General features: G+C 32.9%; 1 protein-coding gene across 2 annotated transcripts in view; it reads left to right on the forward strand.

Moving 5' to 3' along the window:
* The first annotated feature begins 1,089 nt into the window (after positions 1-1,089).
* Positions 1,090-12,745, forward strand: part of LOC111044264 (elongation of very long chain fatty acids protein 7) — a 56,599-nt gene continuing 44,943 nt past the window's right edge. The window contains exons 1-2 of one of the 2 annotated variants that reach the window (XM_022329357.2): positions 1,090-1,381; positions 2,270-2,518. The gene's annotated coding sequence lies outside the window, so the exon portion shown is untranslated. Of the gene's footprint in view, positions 1,471-2,269; positions 2,519-12,745 lie in introns of both variants that reach the window. The other variant, XM_039440240.1, reaches the window with a different exon arrangement.

Genomic DNA, 12,745 nt, shown 5'->3' on the forward strand with positions numbered 1-12,745 from the left:
CAAGAGTCTGATTTAAAACATGACAAACTGAAAACTTTACGTGATGAATTCTTGAATAATTGTGAATAGGCCTGTAACCATCCTAGGTGAATCAAGAATCGTCATGCAAAATTTCAAGTTAATCAGTCCAGTAGTTCAGACGTGATGATGCGTCATTCGTGAATTTCCTATCCCGTACATGTATAAGCCAGTTTTTTCCTTTATTATAGTATGAATTATCCCTTAATTAATAGTCTATGCATTTAGAGGTTCAACTAGTGCAGTCAAAAGGTAAGCCAACTGAAAAAACTCATAAAAAAACTCGATGAAAATTTTGTTTGCCAATATTATATTCATGCACAGGAAGAATGAATTTGACTAGAAATAATATATTAAATTGATAATAATCGCACTTCGTGAAGCTATCTGAAATTTAAATCCTCATTGGGGAAAAAACATAACATTATAAAATCACAATTCTTACAAGAAGAAAAATACAATTTCGACCGCACTTAGTGTATCTTATTATAAAAATGCTGTACATCTTTCTTTTATTGTAAAATAAAAGGTCAATGAGTGAGAGCCCATCTCGAGGAACTAGACCTGTTTGAGATGATGGAATGATGATAATGAATCTTGAAAACAGATTCAATTGATTAGAAAATTTTAATTCAAAAATTTTCTTGATTGTCAGAACTAGTAATTGCAATTAGACATGTCTTCATAAGCAACTATGTGAAGTATCGTGTCTGATCATGTCTTGTCTTGTCTTGACAAAGTGGTGTGTGCCTAGCCTTAGACGGAAAAACATAGAAGAAAGCTTAGCTATAACACATATTTCCAGAAATTATAACTATAAACGATAGGTAATATAATGTTAGGTAGAGAGAAGTTCGAAACTACACTCTTTACGCCACACTCTGTACAATCCACACTCACGGACACCTTTCAATTGTTTGAAAAAATTCAGCTGTCTCGGCAAAATCCACCTGACCAAATTTCCCAACACTGACCGAATTCATGCTATATGTTTACGTTTGTGCGCGCGCGTACGGGAGCGACCCAGTGGTAGTATTGGTAACAACGACCTTTCGTCGTCTCGACCAATAGCAGGCCAGCTTCTTCCACCACTTGAGAGAATGTCTTACCTAAAGCTGGCAACTAGGCTTATCAACTAACCACCTGGTTATTCCGAATATGACACAAGTGGCGATGCATTAGACCCATACTGACTCCCTGCTGCAGCCACATTTGTGCTTCTAAATACTCCACAGGGAGTTAGCTCTACTGACCTAGTGTCGTGTTTTACTGTAGTGATTGGTCAACCGGCAACAAGTTTATCGTGTTTCTGTGACAATTTTCGTGATTTTCGAGACATTTTCGTGCTTCTGGAACGCAAAAAGTGAATATTTTTATCAAGTTTTTCCATTGTTTCAACGGTTGATTTTACAAACTAGTGATATTGATATAATAACTTTATTGGCTGAGAATGTGATTGTTGAGCTAGTGGAATTTTCCTAATTTGAAATATTATTGATGGTGCTAGTTTAATGGATTAATTTTGATTTATTTAAACCCAGTGTTCGAAGTTTTGTCTATGTTGATCTGTTGAGTTCACTAATTAGTGATGTAATAATAGTATTGGCTGAGAATTTGATTGTTGAGCTGAAATGATATTTCTAATTTAAAACCAAAACTATTTGTTTGGTGGATGAATTTCGAATCATTCAAATCAATTTTCAGATTAGATATAAATTTTCTTATAGAATCTCGTGATTGTTAGGTAAAAATCTTTATTTGGTATAAAATTGATATAAAATGATAGAAGATTGAGGAACACTACTCGTCAGGAAAATTTGCTAAAAAATATTGCTCCATAATAATTATAATATTATCATCATCATACTTTTATATTGGTGGATGATTAATAATATTATTCATGGCATCAATATTATGCCATTGAAAATATACAATATGAAATAGGCCATTTATTCACATTCTCCCATAAAATTAAATCAATCTACAATCCAATAATTCTCATTCAAGTTCTAAGCTTCGATTATTGTTAAAAATTAAATACTATCTAGAATATCATTTTCACTCCGACTAAAAAGTCCTAATTGTTTCGGCAATCAATCGCTTAGGGAAATTAATTTCTCTAGATTTTCGATGATAAACTCTCAAAAAAAAAAATTATACGACATTTTCCAGACTATATTATTTCAATTATTCCATTTTCAAACAATTTTCACATTCTCGTCCAATAAAACAGCTTTTCTAACCATTTCAGTGGCACAAGAACGATAACAGTGAACGGATTCAGAAAAGTGAATTATCTTTTAATCGTATCCACAAGTGACGTGAAAAATCGGAAAAAGATAGACTCCGTATTGAGACTATCCAAAACAATTCGACGTTAAGAGTGAAATCAAAACATTATACAGTGTTCCGTGTTGAGACGTTTCGTAATTTGGATTACACCAAATTTGGGGAACTCCAGTTATTCTACAAGGATAAATAATTGCACCGAATTTTTTTGGTGAGTAAAATAATGTTTCTTGAATGATAGAAAGTTAGAATTAGAACAGCTTTGGTGAATCACAGTAATTGTAGTTTATTACAAGGATGAGTTATTGAATTGTAGTTTATTACAAGGATGAGTTATTATTCATTTATTCATTTATTCATCTACTATGCGAATGACACTAATGCAATAACATTATAGAAGATAAAATAATAAGGTTGTCCTTGTGCTATTTTTCTTCCAAATTTATAGGTGACAAAGTCCAAGATAAGGTTAGAATTTCACGTGTACAATTTTTATAAAATTTTAGTCTAAAATAAACATGAAAACTATAAATTGAACCTTCGTTATTATTAGTTTATACAATGATGAGTTATCGAACCTTAGTTCTTTGGGAGTCAATTATAAAAACCAAGATTCGTTATGATCAGATGTTTCATTTAGGTTCAAAAATAATATTTTGTTGCAAAACATTAATACCGTAATAATTAGAGCAATCGATAGAACTAACAAAGTGAATGTCTGTATTGGAGAAATGTGGGTGACTTGTTGTACTATTGAATTACGATACGGCAATTGAACACTGTAATGATTGTAGACTCGGCTGCTGTGTATTAGATAACAGAATTGAGTCACACCTCTGAATCATTCTTTACAATCATTCATACCTGTCTATCGTTCAGTTTTCCCATCACTGGGAACTATTTATTGAGGATATCACTCAAATATTTATCTATCATTATTTTTGTATAGCTGATTTGAGAGAGTACGTCTAATCAATGTCACATAATGTTACGCTGCTCCATTAACCTCCGTTCCCACATCAATTTCATCCTTTCCGATCTATGCTTTATCAGCTGTTCGATGTTGTGGGGATCACGTCTCCTTCTTCCCTCTTCCTCCCCGAATAATTATCATTATTATTTCAATTAAATATCCATATAAATAAAAATAGATCCTCAAATTTTGACATTCAATAACTTTTTTATGTGTGCACCGAATTTGATTTTTTTTTAGTTGTGTTCGTTATGTTCAGGACCAGGTTTATGGCCTAACATAATCCGACTTCAGGACTCTTTTCTACGGTCCTTCAAAGTTTACATGTAATCCTTATGGGAGAAGATTGTGAGCTGGCCACACATAGGAATAAAAATCAGCTGTTATAATCATTGCGTCATCCAACAGCCGTCGATAGATAGTAGACAAGAGTGTGTGCTGCTCCATAACCACCCATGTATTTTATTCTAAAAGCCCCGACTAAAAGCAAAATGACTGTTCTGTGTGTAACCATCCAGCAGTGCGGCCTCAGGTTAAAGACTTACATGCTCTAGAGATATTGCTTAGTTTCGAATAATTGTGCTGTCTTCGGTGATAAGAATTAATTGATTTTTAGTAAATTATTTATTTTGCAGTTGGAAAATTATCTATATAAATAAAATGCCGCATCGCGCCTCCTCAGGTGTGCATGCAGCTAAAGTTTGTCATAAGATGCATTGAACTATTTGGCGGTACGAAGTTCGCCGGGCCAGCTAGTATAAAATATTTATTGAGAACAGTTTATTGAGAACTCCACATGTAGCTGAGATACTTCAAACTTTAAAGAACTTTAAGCCGTTTCTAATATTCATATCACAATCATATCTACACCGTCATATGTAGCTGATACGATGGGAGCTACCAGCTACGAGCTACCAATTTGCAATGATCTATTAAAACATTGCTACAAAAATTGCACAAAATGCCACAGTGCTACAAAAATTCGCGCTGTGTCATGTCGTGCCATACGCGCCAGTCGCGTCTCATTTATGCGACAAGCTTATAAGCTTGTGCTTGGTTGATGGGAAAGAAATGAATGAATTACAGTTTTAGGTACAAACTTAACCACCGGGAGTGTTGAATTTCATTCATGTGAGTGAAAAGCCTAGCCTGAACAGAAGCAGTAACTCTTTCAACCGAGATAATGAGAGATGGTCACTTCCTGATCTTCAAGAAAATATTTACGATTGGAAAAATAAACTAATTTAAGAAAAAGAAAAATGAATTAATGTTCTATTAATTTTTGTAGTTTTATCTGAGGATGATGCCCACAACAGCTCCAGGCTTGTACCTGAGTTCTGAGTAATGATACGGTTGATGATAAGATATATTTCTAATCTCTCTATCTGAGATTCACACTACTATTCATACTTTTATCTACACTACATTCATACTACGGTATTCTATATTCCCTCGCATATTTTCATAATATTTTTAACTTTCTTGTTTTCTCGTTTTGAAGCGTGAATCCGTCAATTCCGAATGTGACTCATAACCTATATTATTTTGAATGTAGAACTAATTTGAACAGTTTTGAGCTGAAGCATGTTATTCCTTCCAAAGAGTGTTATAATAATTGATTATCGTACTCAATGTGATTCATCTGTTATAATATTGTAGCAAATAATTGGATAAATAAATTGAAAGTGAAGTTAGAAGTTATAAATTTTACTGTTCCACAATATTTTACAATTTTTTTGTTGTAGAGCTCTATTCATACGTGAACCACAGCTCTCATTAACTCGAATATTGCATTTCTGATTGCAACTGTATTGTATATGTTTGCATTTGTTCATGCAAACTACAGTATTAGAATAGGTTCTATCAATTCTAGTGAGAAATAGAATTAAAAAGAATGTTAGGCGGAGTTAGGACTTTCAAGTCCTCTCTACCACTCAACATCGAAATCCAACATTTATTCTATTCCTATTCCCATTAACGGTACAAGGTCAAGAGGAAATACTTGAGCGAAGTTGGATTGAAGCTTAAAAAGTTCAACCAGGCAACCAAATGTAATTTGAAGATCTCGTGTCCGAGTAAAATTGCACTTTAAAGGAACGAAATCACATTTTCCGCGATAAAAAGTAGATAGGAAGAGGTGTCACAAATCCTTCCTATCATCTGTTTTCCAAAATAGCCTTGGATTGTTTTTTCGATAGAAATATGATCCAGATTTTTTTGGGATGCATTTTTTGTTTGTTCAGACATTTGTTGCATTTCCTAGATCAAATAACACGCAAACAATCAATGGATAATATACTGTAAACAATATGCGAATACAACGTATATTATATTGTATCCATTGTAACTTTGTATTATATTGTACCTTTGCCATTCTAATTAGAACGAACACCACATCTCGAAAACTAAGAGCCACTAATTAATTCTGCCAAATCCAACGGATTTCCCTGATCTCTTTCGTCAGTATGCAGAGAATGATAATTGAAATGGGAGATAATTAGACTGGCATTACGCTTGTTAAATATATGGCACAGAGCGCTCATGAACTATATTTGCAATTAATTACTAAATTATTGTGCAATTCAATTGAGTGAATGCCATTGTTGTATTGTGCTCAATATTGCTTAATTGTTTTCTATCGGCGAAAATAGATGAATTCAGGCTGATAAAAAACTGCTTGATAACGTACGGGTACAATGGAATTTTGTGTTTGTGCAGAAAATAGTTTGTAAGTAACTTTGAGATACTTTGTGCTTTGTTCTGTAACTTATTGTTGAATTGAAAGTTTTGTGACCTCAATTATTTGTCAAAATATGTGTCAAATTCCATCCGAAATGCTAGAGTTCCACCGATCAACTAACTAGTTATAGAATATTACAAAAAAATTATTTAAATAAAATGAAGAAGTGAAAATATTTTTGGACTGGAAATTAAGATGTGGAGTGGAAAGTGAAAAGTGACTGAACCTTATTCCGAACTCAATTTGAATTTGGGAGTATTTTGGCCTGTATTTATCATCATATTATTTTAATGATGAGCGATTCTGTACACAGCGATAAATGAAATAATTTCAATTAAATTTCAGTAATAAAGTCCAAAAATAATAGTATCATCATCATTACAGTTTCCCTAAACACTTTAAACAAAAATATCATGAAAATACAGGTAAAACTCTACGAGATAGTAAGCTACTCTATCCTCATGAACTACTTTGGATTCACGAGGAATTCTAGCAACTCATTCTCTCATGATCGTATTGAAATTAAGCTAGTCATAAAATTAGTGAAACTCACAACATGGAGATACAGCTTATGAATCTTCTTAATGTCGTCCGTTTCATGTTCTGTGAATACGGACATGTTTGAATGGAAACAACTCAATAATGTCAACGATTTTTCAGACCATTTCTATCAGAATATGAGAAAGGAACACTTTTGGGCTTCAAACCTGTTATTCCTTTGCCAATCTTTCATTAATGAGTCAAGAATGATGACTATACATATTAATGTATAAATAAAACCATCAATTCATTTCAACAATACTTGTTTGGATTGTTTCACCATCCATTATCAATCGATATAGTGAGGTTCACGCTAGAATGGCAGTGGAGAAAGATTGCAGAACAACGTTGCCGATCCTATGTCTTCCAATGGCCGGTAGACGGTAGCTGATATAGGTTTATTGATGTAATATTAACTGTTCATTCCCGTGTAAAGCGAGAAATTGATCAGTTGCGACCTGAAAACTTTGACACCAAACCTGAGCCAGACAGGTCACTCGATATTATTATTATTTTTTTGTTCATTCCCGTTTAAAATTATCAATTATATTTTATTAGGCGATAAATGATATTTTTCAATAATTTCATAATGAATTATCATGATTAAGATGACATATTTTGTTAATTTATAATCGATTTCACATTGTTTCCCGTTTCAAATTCATTCCCGTTTGAAATTATCAATTATTTTTTATTAAGCGATAAATTATATTTTTCAATAATTCCATAATGAATTATCATGATTAAGATGACATATTTTGTTAATTAATAATCAATTTCACATTGTTAAAATACGATCTAGCAACAGAGCAAAACGAGAAAAAGATAGCGCTACCTTATCTGCTTTGTTGAATGATAGACAAGGATAGCAATGTCATTGCTAATTAAAAACACTGCCACTATAACGTGGACCTCATCATAGTAATTTGGGAGCACCAATAATTTCTGACCTCATCTTTTATAATCCCGTTGAGGAATCCCACCCAATTTCAGGATTGTCTTGAATGCTCATAAATTCATCCACTTCCGTTACAAAGTGTCATCTGCGAAAGCAACAACAACTGTTAAAAGTGCAAGTGCAAATTATTTCCGGTTATATAAAAGTGGAAAAAGCTGGACAAATGCCATAATAAAACCGGACCTCCTAACAGGACTGCATATTGCTTACACCAGTAAGATTAACTCCAAACTGTCAGCATTAATTTAATGGGAGGCATTGATGGTTTATGTGAGGAATGCTGAAGCATGACTGCATATTATCGCCAACCCTAAATTGGAGATAATCGTCTCACACTGTCAGAAGTGTTTGAATGAAGAGAATTGATGTTATATAAAAGTAATGCTGACATTTGTAAATGAATCTCACGGTAGAGATCTAGTGTTAACCTGCATACATATTTGCTACTTATTGCAGCCTCCTAATAGTCTCTTAGTCCAGTCTCTAATGAGATTTAGCAGAAAAAATGCTGTTAGAATTGAAAGTTGTGATCTGATGCATTCGAGTTATTTTTGCTGAGGAGTGAAGAAAAGATGGGAAGATATGAGGTTCGGAACAGGCAGAGATGCCTGAACCCTGGGAGGAAGAAGAAGAAGAAGAAGAAGAAGAAGAAGAAGAAGAAGAAGAAGAAGAAGAAGAAGAAGAAGAAGAAGAGTGACAAGCATGGATGATGTTGTGACTGAAGGGTCTCGTTTTTCCAGAAATATCAGTTTTGAATGTTTTTATATTGAGAGAAATGGGGATGTTCATGAACAGATAGCAAGTAATAAGAAGGAGGAAGAACAAGTAGGGATGATGTTATGGCTGAAGAGTTTTGTATCTCCAAATGAGTCAATTTTCAATCGTTGCCCGCTATTTTCCGCCTAATATAAGAGCCAATCAGAACGAGTCTAGTAGAATCTTAAGATCTAGTGATCAAATCGTACTTGGCAAGGATAGCCTACATTGTTTGATATAAAGATCAGATATTGAATATCTTGGCAAAGATATAAATCAGAGGCGTTTATCACAAGAAAAATAAAATTTTCAGGAGAAGGAAAAAATATAATTTCTTCTATTGTGTGAGAGGTATAAAATTAAATATTTTCAAGTGCTGTTTTTGTGGAATCGATGTATTTTCAACAGCTATTGCCAGTGATATGAGCTGATTTTGTGAGAAATGAGTAGCTTGAGACATCTTCAGGGTATCCAACAATCGAAATATACCTTTATCACGTTTTTGGATTTTTTTGACAAAGCCGTTTTTTGTAATGAACGCCTCCTATGTATTTGTTATGCTGTGGAGTGTAGGCCTACTTTATCAAAAGAAAATGAAACCTACTATAAGAGTAGGACCTGGATGCATACAAGCCTGTTGAATTTTAATCATGATTAAATTCCATGAGAACCAATCAGAGAAGGTGTTTCTGAGGAGGTTTTTCTCAAAAGGCTCCTCTGATCTATTCTAGTGAAATATGATCGGTGTTAAAAGTTAACAGACTTTTGTGCAACAAGGTGTGAGTCTTCAACAATTCGAAAACCCATGTATTATAGGAATATTACTTTTTTATGTAAACACAACTTGTTTCGAGCACTCGTGCAATTTTAAAGTGTCCTTGGGAATAAGAAGTGCACCATTTGGAAGTATCTTTGAAAGTTTCCAATTATATGTTTTATTTAATATAATTGGCATGATTTATGATGAGCAAATCCGATTTCATTTTTTTAATGTAAGGCTGGACGGTTAGTCAAACTACAATGTAGACTACACCGGTTAGTCAAGACAAAACTAGTCACGTTTAGTCACAATACTTCACATGGTTGCTTATGAAGACATCACTAATTGCAATGAATAATCAGTGTGAGTTGCGTCATAAGCAACAATGTGAAGTATTGTCACTAAACGTGTCTGATCATGTCTTGTCTTGTCTTGACTAACTGGTGTGTGCCTAGCCTAAAACTCACTAACTTCCTTCTTCCTGCAATTTAGATACGAAAAATGACAACTATTTTGTTAAGTAGCTCAATTCTACTTACTTGTAAATAGTTGATTTTATCAACTTAATCACTTTTGAACCATTTCCCAGTCAATACAAGAGTAGAAATACAATTCGCAATCAAATTCAATCCGGTTCCAACAGGTTGTTCCCCATTAAAAAAGACACCATCGATGTTTTACAGTGTTGAACAATTGCGCAAACCGATAAATTCAACATTTAATTTGGCCAACCTGTTCTGAGTTGGGACATAGGCCTAGGCCTACTCTCAATCTGACACGAGTTCCAACCAATATTAATTGATCAATTCAATCTCTTTTGTTTGCGGAGGAATTATCAGATTAAAGAAAAAAGTCGATTGTGTAAAACGACAACTGTTCCAAATTTTCGGTTTCCATTTCGAATAATTCTAACACTATAGTGAGGTCCACGTTATAATGGCAGTGTTTGATTAGCAATGGTATTTATTTACAATGCAAATAACACTTATTCTAAATATCATTAGATTCTAATGTAATAACATTGAGAGATAAAATAATAAGGTAGACCTTGTGCTATTTTTCTTCCAAATTTATAGGTAACAAAGTCCAAGATAAGGTTAGAATTTCACATGTACAATTTTTATAAAATTTTGGTCCAAAATAAACATTAAAACTATAAATTTTGAATTTGGATGGCTTGAATTGATAAATTAATTGGAGATATTCCACTCAATTACCACTTTTAATGAAAAATTGAGTCATTTAAGAAATTTGGAACTATTCAAGAAACACAAACTCGTAAACACTAAAGCTCAGCTGAGCTATCCTTGTCTATCATTCAACAAAACGGATAGTGCTATCTCTTTGTCGTTTTGCTCTGTTGCCAGACCGTCTTTCAACAATGTAGAATTGACAATTGATTAACAAAATATTCCATCTTAATTATGAATATTCATTACGAAATCATTGAAAAATATTATTTATTGCTTAATAAAATATAATTTATTATTTTTAAAGAGAATGAACAATAATTAATATTACATCGATAAACCTAAAAACACTTCACTCACATGGGCTACTTTTTAACAAATTAATAAAAACAATATGAAAATCTTGAAGAAGTACCGTTTATTTTTCAACTTGAAAATGACCTAAGTTAGGGTCGAAGCTAGTTGTTGAACTATTTTAAAGTTTTTAAAAAATGTAGGGTAATTCAAGATTTCAATATTGTCCTTATTAATCAATAAACCTGTATCAGCTATCGTCCATAGAAGGCATTGACAAGACAGAGGATCGGCAACGTTGTTCTCCTATCATCCTCCACTACCATTCTAACGTGGACCTCACCATAGTAACTAGATTCAAGTTATGTGAGGTTTATATTTTGTACTATTGGATCAACTATCACTATTCTACATTTTCATTTCCTCCAAAATTCTACCTTCCTTCTCCTCATAATTGTCTTTTATCTCTTCTCTTCACTCCTTGTGATCTCTCTCTCTCTCTACCTACCACAACCTTTCAGAAATTACTTTAATTGTTTGATTATATACAAATATATTATTGTATATGATGCAAACATCTTTTCCCAATGTTCTCACTTTTCTATTTATCTTCTACTATTATTTACCCCCTCTCATCAAGCACTACTCTCTCCCTCGTTTTTTTCTCTTCTATCCAAAATATTATTTCATCATTGAACAGGATTTTTATTCTCGTCCCTCCCATTTTAACCACTTGCACTATTTGTTCGTTGAACTCAAAAAATAAATATTTTCTACTAACCTAATATCCTAATCAATCTCTAACTCAATTCTTTTCAACGCCCTTTTCTTCATTCTTCCTTCTACAGTGAAGTCCACGTTATAATGGCAGTGGAAAAAGATAGGAGAACAACTTTGCAGATCCTTTGTCTTGTCAATGCCTTCTATAGACGGAAATACAGGTATATTAACTGTTCATTTTCGTTTAAAATAATCAATTTTTATTCATTTATTTATTTTATTCATTTACAATGCAAATGACACTAATGCAATAACATTATAGAAGATTAAATAATAAGGTAGTCCTTGTGCTATTTTTCTTCCGAATTTATAGGTGACAAAGTCCAAAATAAGGTTAGAATTTCACGTGTACAATTTTTATAAAATTTTAGTCCAAAATCAACATGAAAACTATAAATTTATAAAATTATATTTTATTGAGCAAAAAATTATATTTTTCAAATGGTTTCATAATGGATTTCCATAATTAAATTGAAATATTTTGTTGATTAATTTTATTAATTCTTCATTGTTGGAAGTCAATCTGGCAACAGAGCAAAGCGAGAGAGAGATAGCGCTATTATAGATAAGGAATTATAGATAAGGATAGCAATACCATTGCTAATCAAACACTGCCATTATAACGTGGACCTCACTATAAACTATTTTCGTAACAAGGTTCCCTGATATTAAACCAAAGCTTAATCAAGCTTTGAGCTTTCATTCTTCATCTTCAGTTTTATTTCTCCTCTTTATACAGCGAATTATTCACCGTGATAAGCCAGAAGCAAGAATACTGTTAACCTATTGCTTGCCTTCCTATCTTCTGTTATTTCACGTTTTTTGATGCAAGCGAGAATTTAGCGCCACATTTCATCACAGCATGGAGCAATGAGAAGAGTGAAATGTTGGATGTAAAATGATTTCCATTTTTATGAGACACTGACTTTTTCAAAGATTCTCCATTAAATCTTTTCAGTGGAAGAGCTATCCTTTTTCAACGATTCTTCATTGAATATCTCATTCAGAAGAGCTATTCTTCTTTCATTAATTTAAAATATCGGGGCACCGAGCTTCGCTCGTTATTTTTATTTATTGATAAACAGAACACAATATTCTCTAAAATGATCGTATTTATATTTCACAGCTGGCTATATGTCATCTTATGAATTTCGGGGATGCGATATTTTGATTTTTCACATACTCACTCGCTCACTCACTTTTTTACTATCCACAGACGACGAAAGTCCCAGCTGTTCCAGCCAAGGATGAATAAATTATCCTTCTAATTTCGTTCAGCGAGATTTCCCAAGGATGTGACCTAGTGCAATCAAATTTTTATATTATAAACCTACTATGTTCCAAATTCCGTGAAAATCGTTAGAGCTGTTTTCGAGATCCGTTGAACATAAATAACCATATATAAAAATACAGAAATTGCTCGCTCAATATATTAGGATATTTTCTC

This window comes from Nilaparvata lugens, chromosome 13 (assembly GCF_014356525.2).
Source record: "Nilaparvata lugens isolate BPH chromosome 13, ASM1435652v1, whole genome shotgun sequence".
Lineage (NCBI taxonomy): Eukaryota > Metazoa > Arthropoda > Insecta > Hemiptera > Delphacidae > Nilaparvata > Nilaparvata lugens.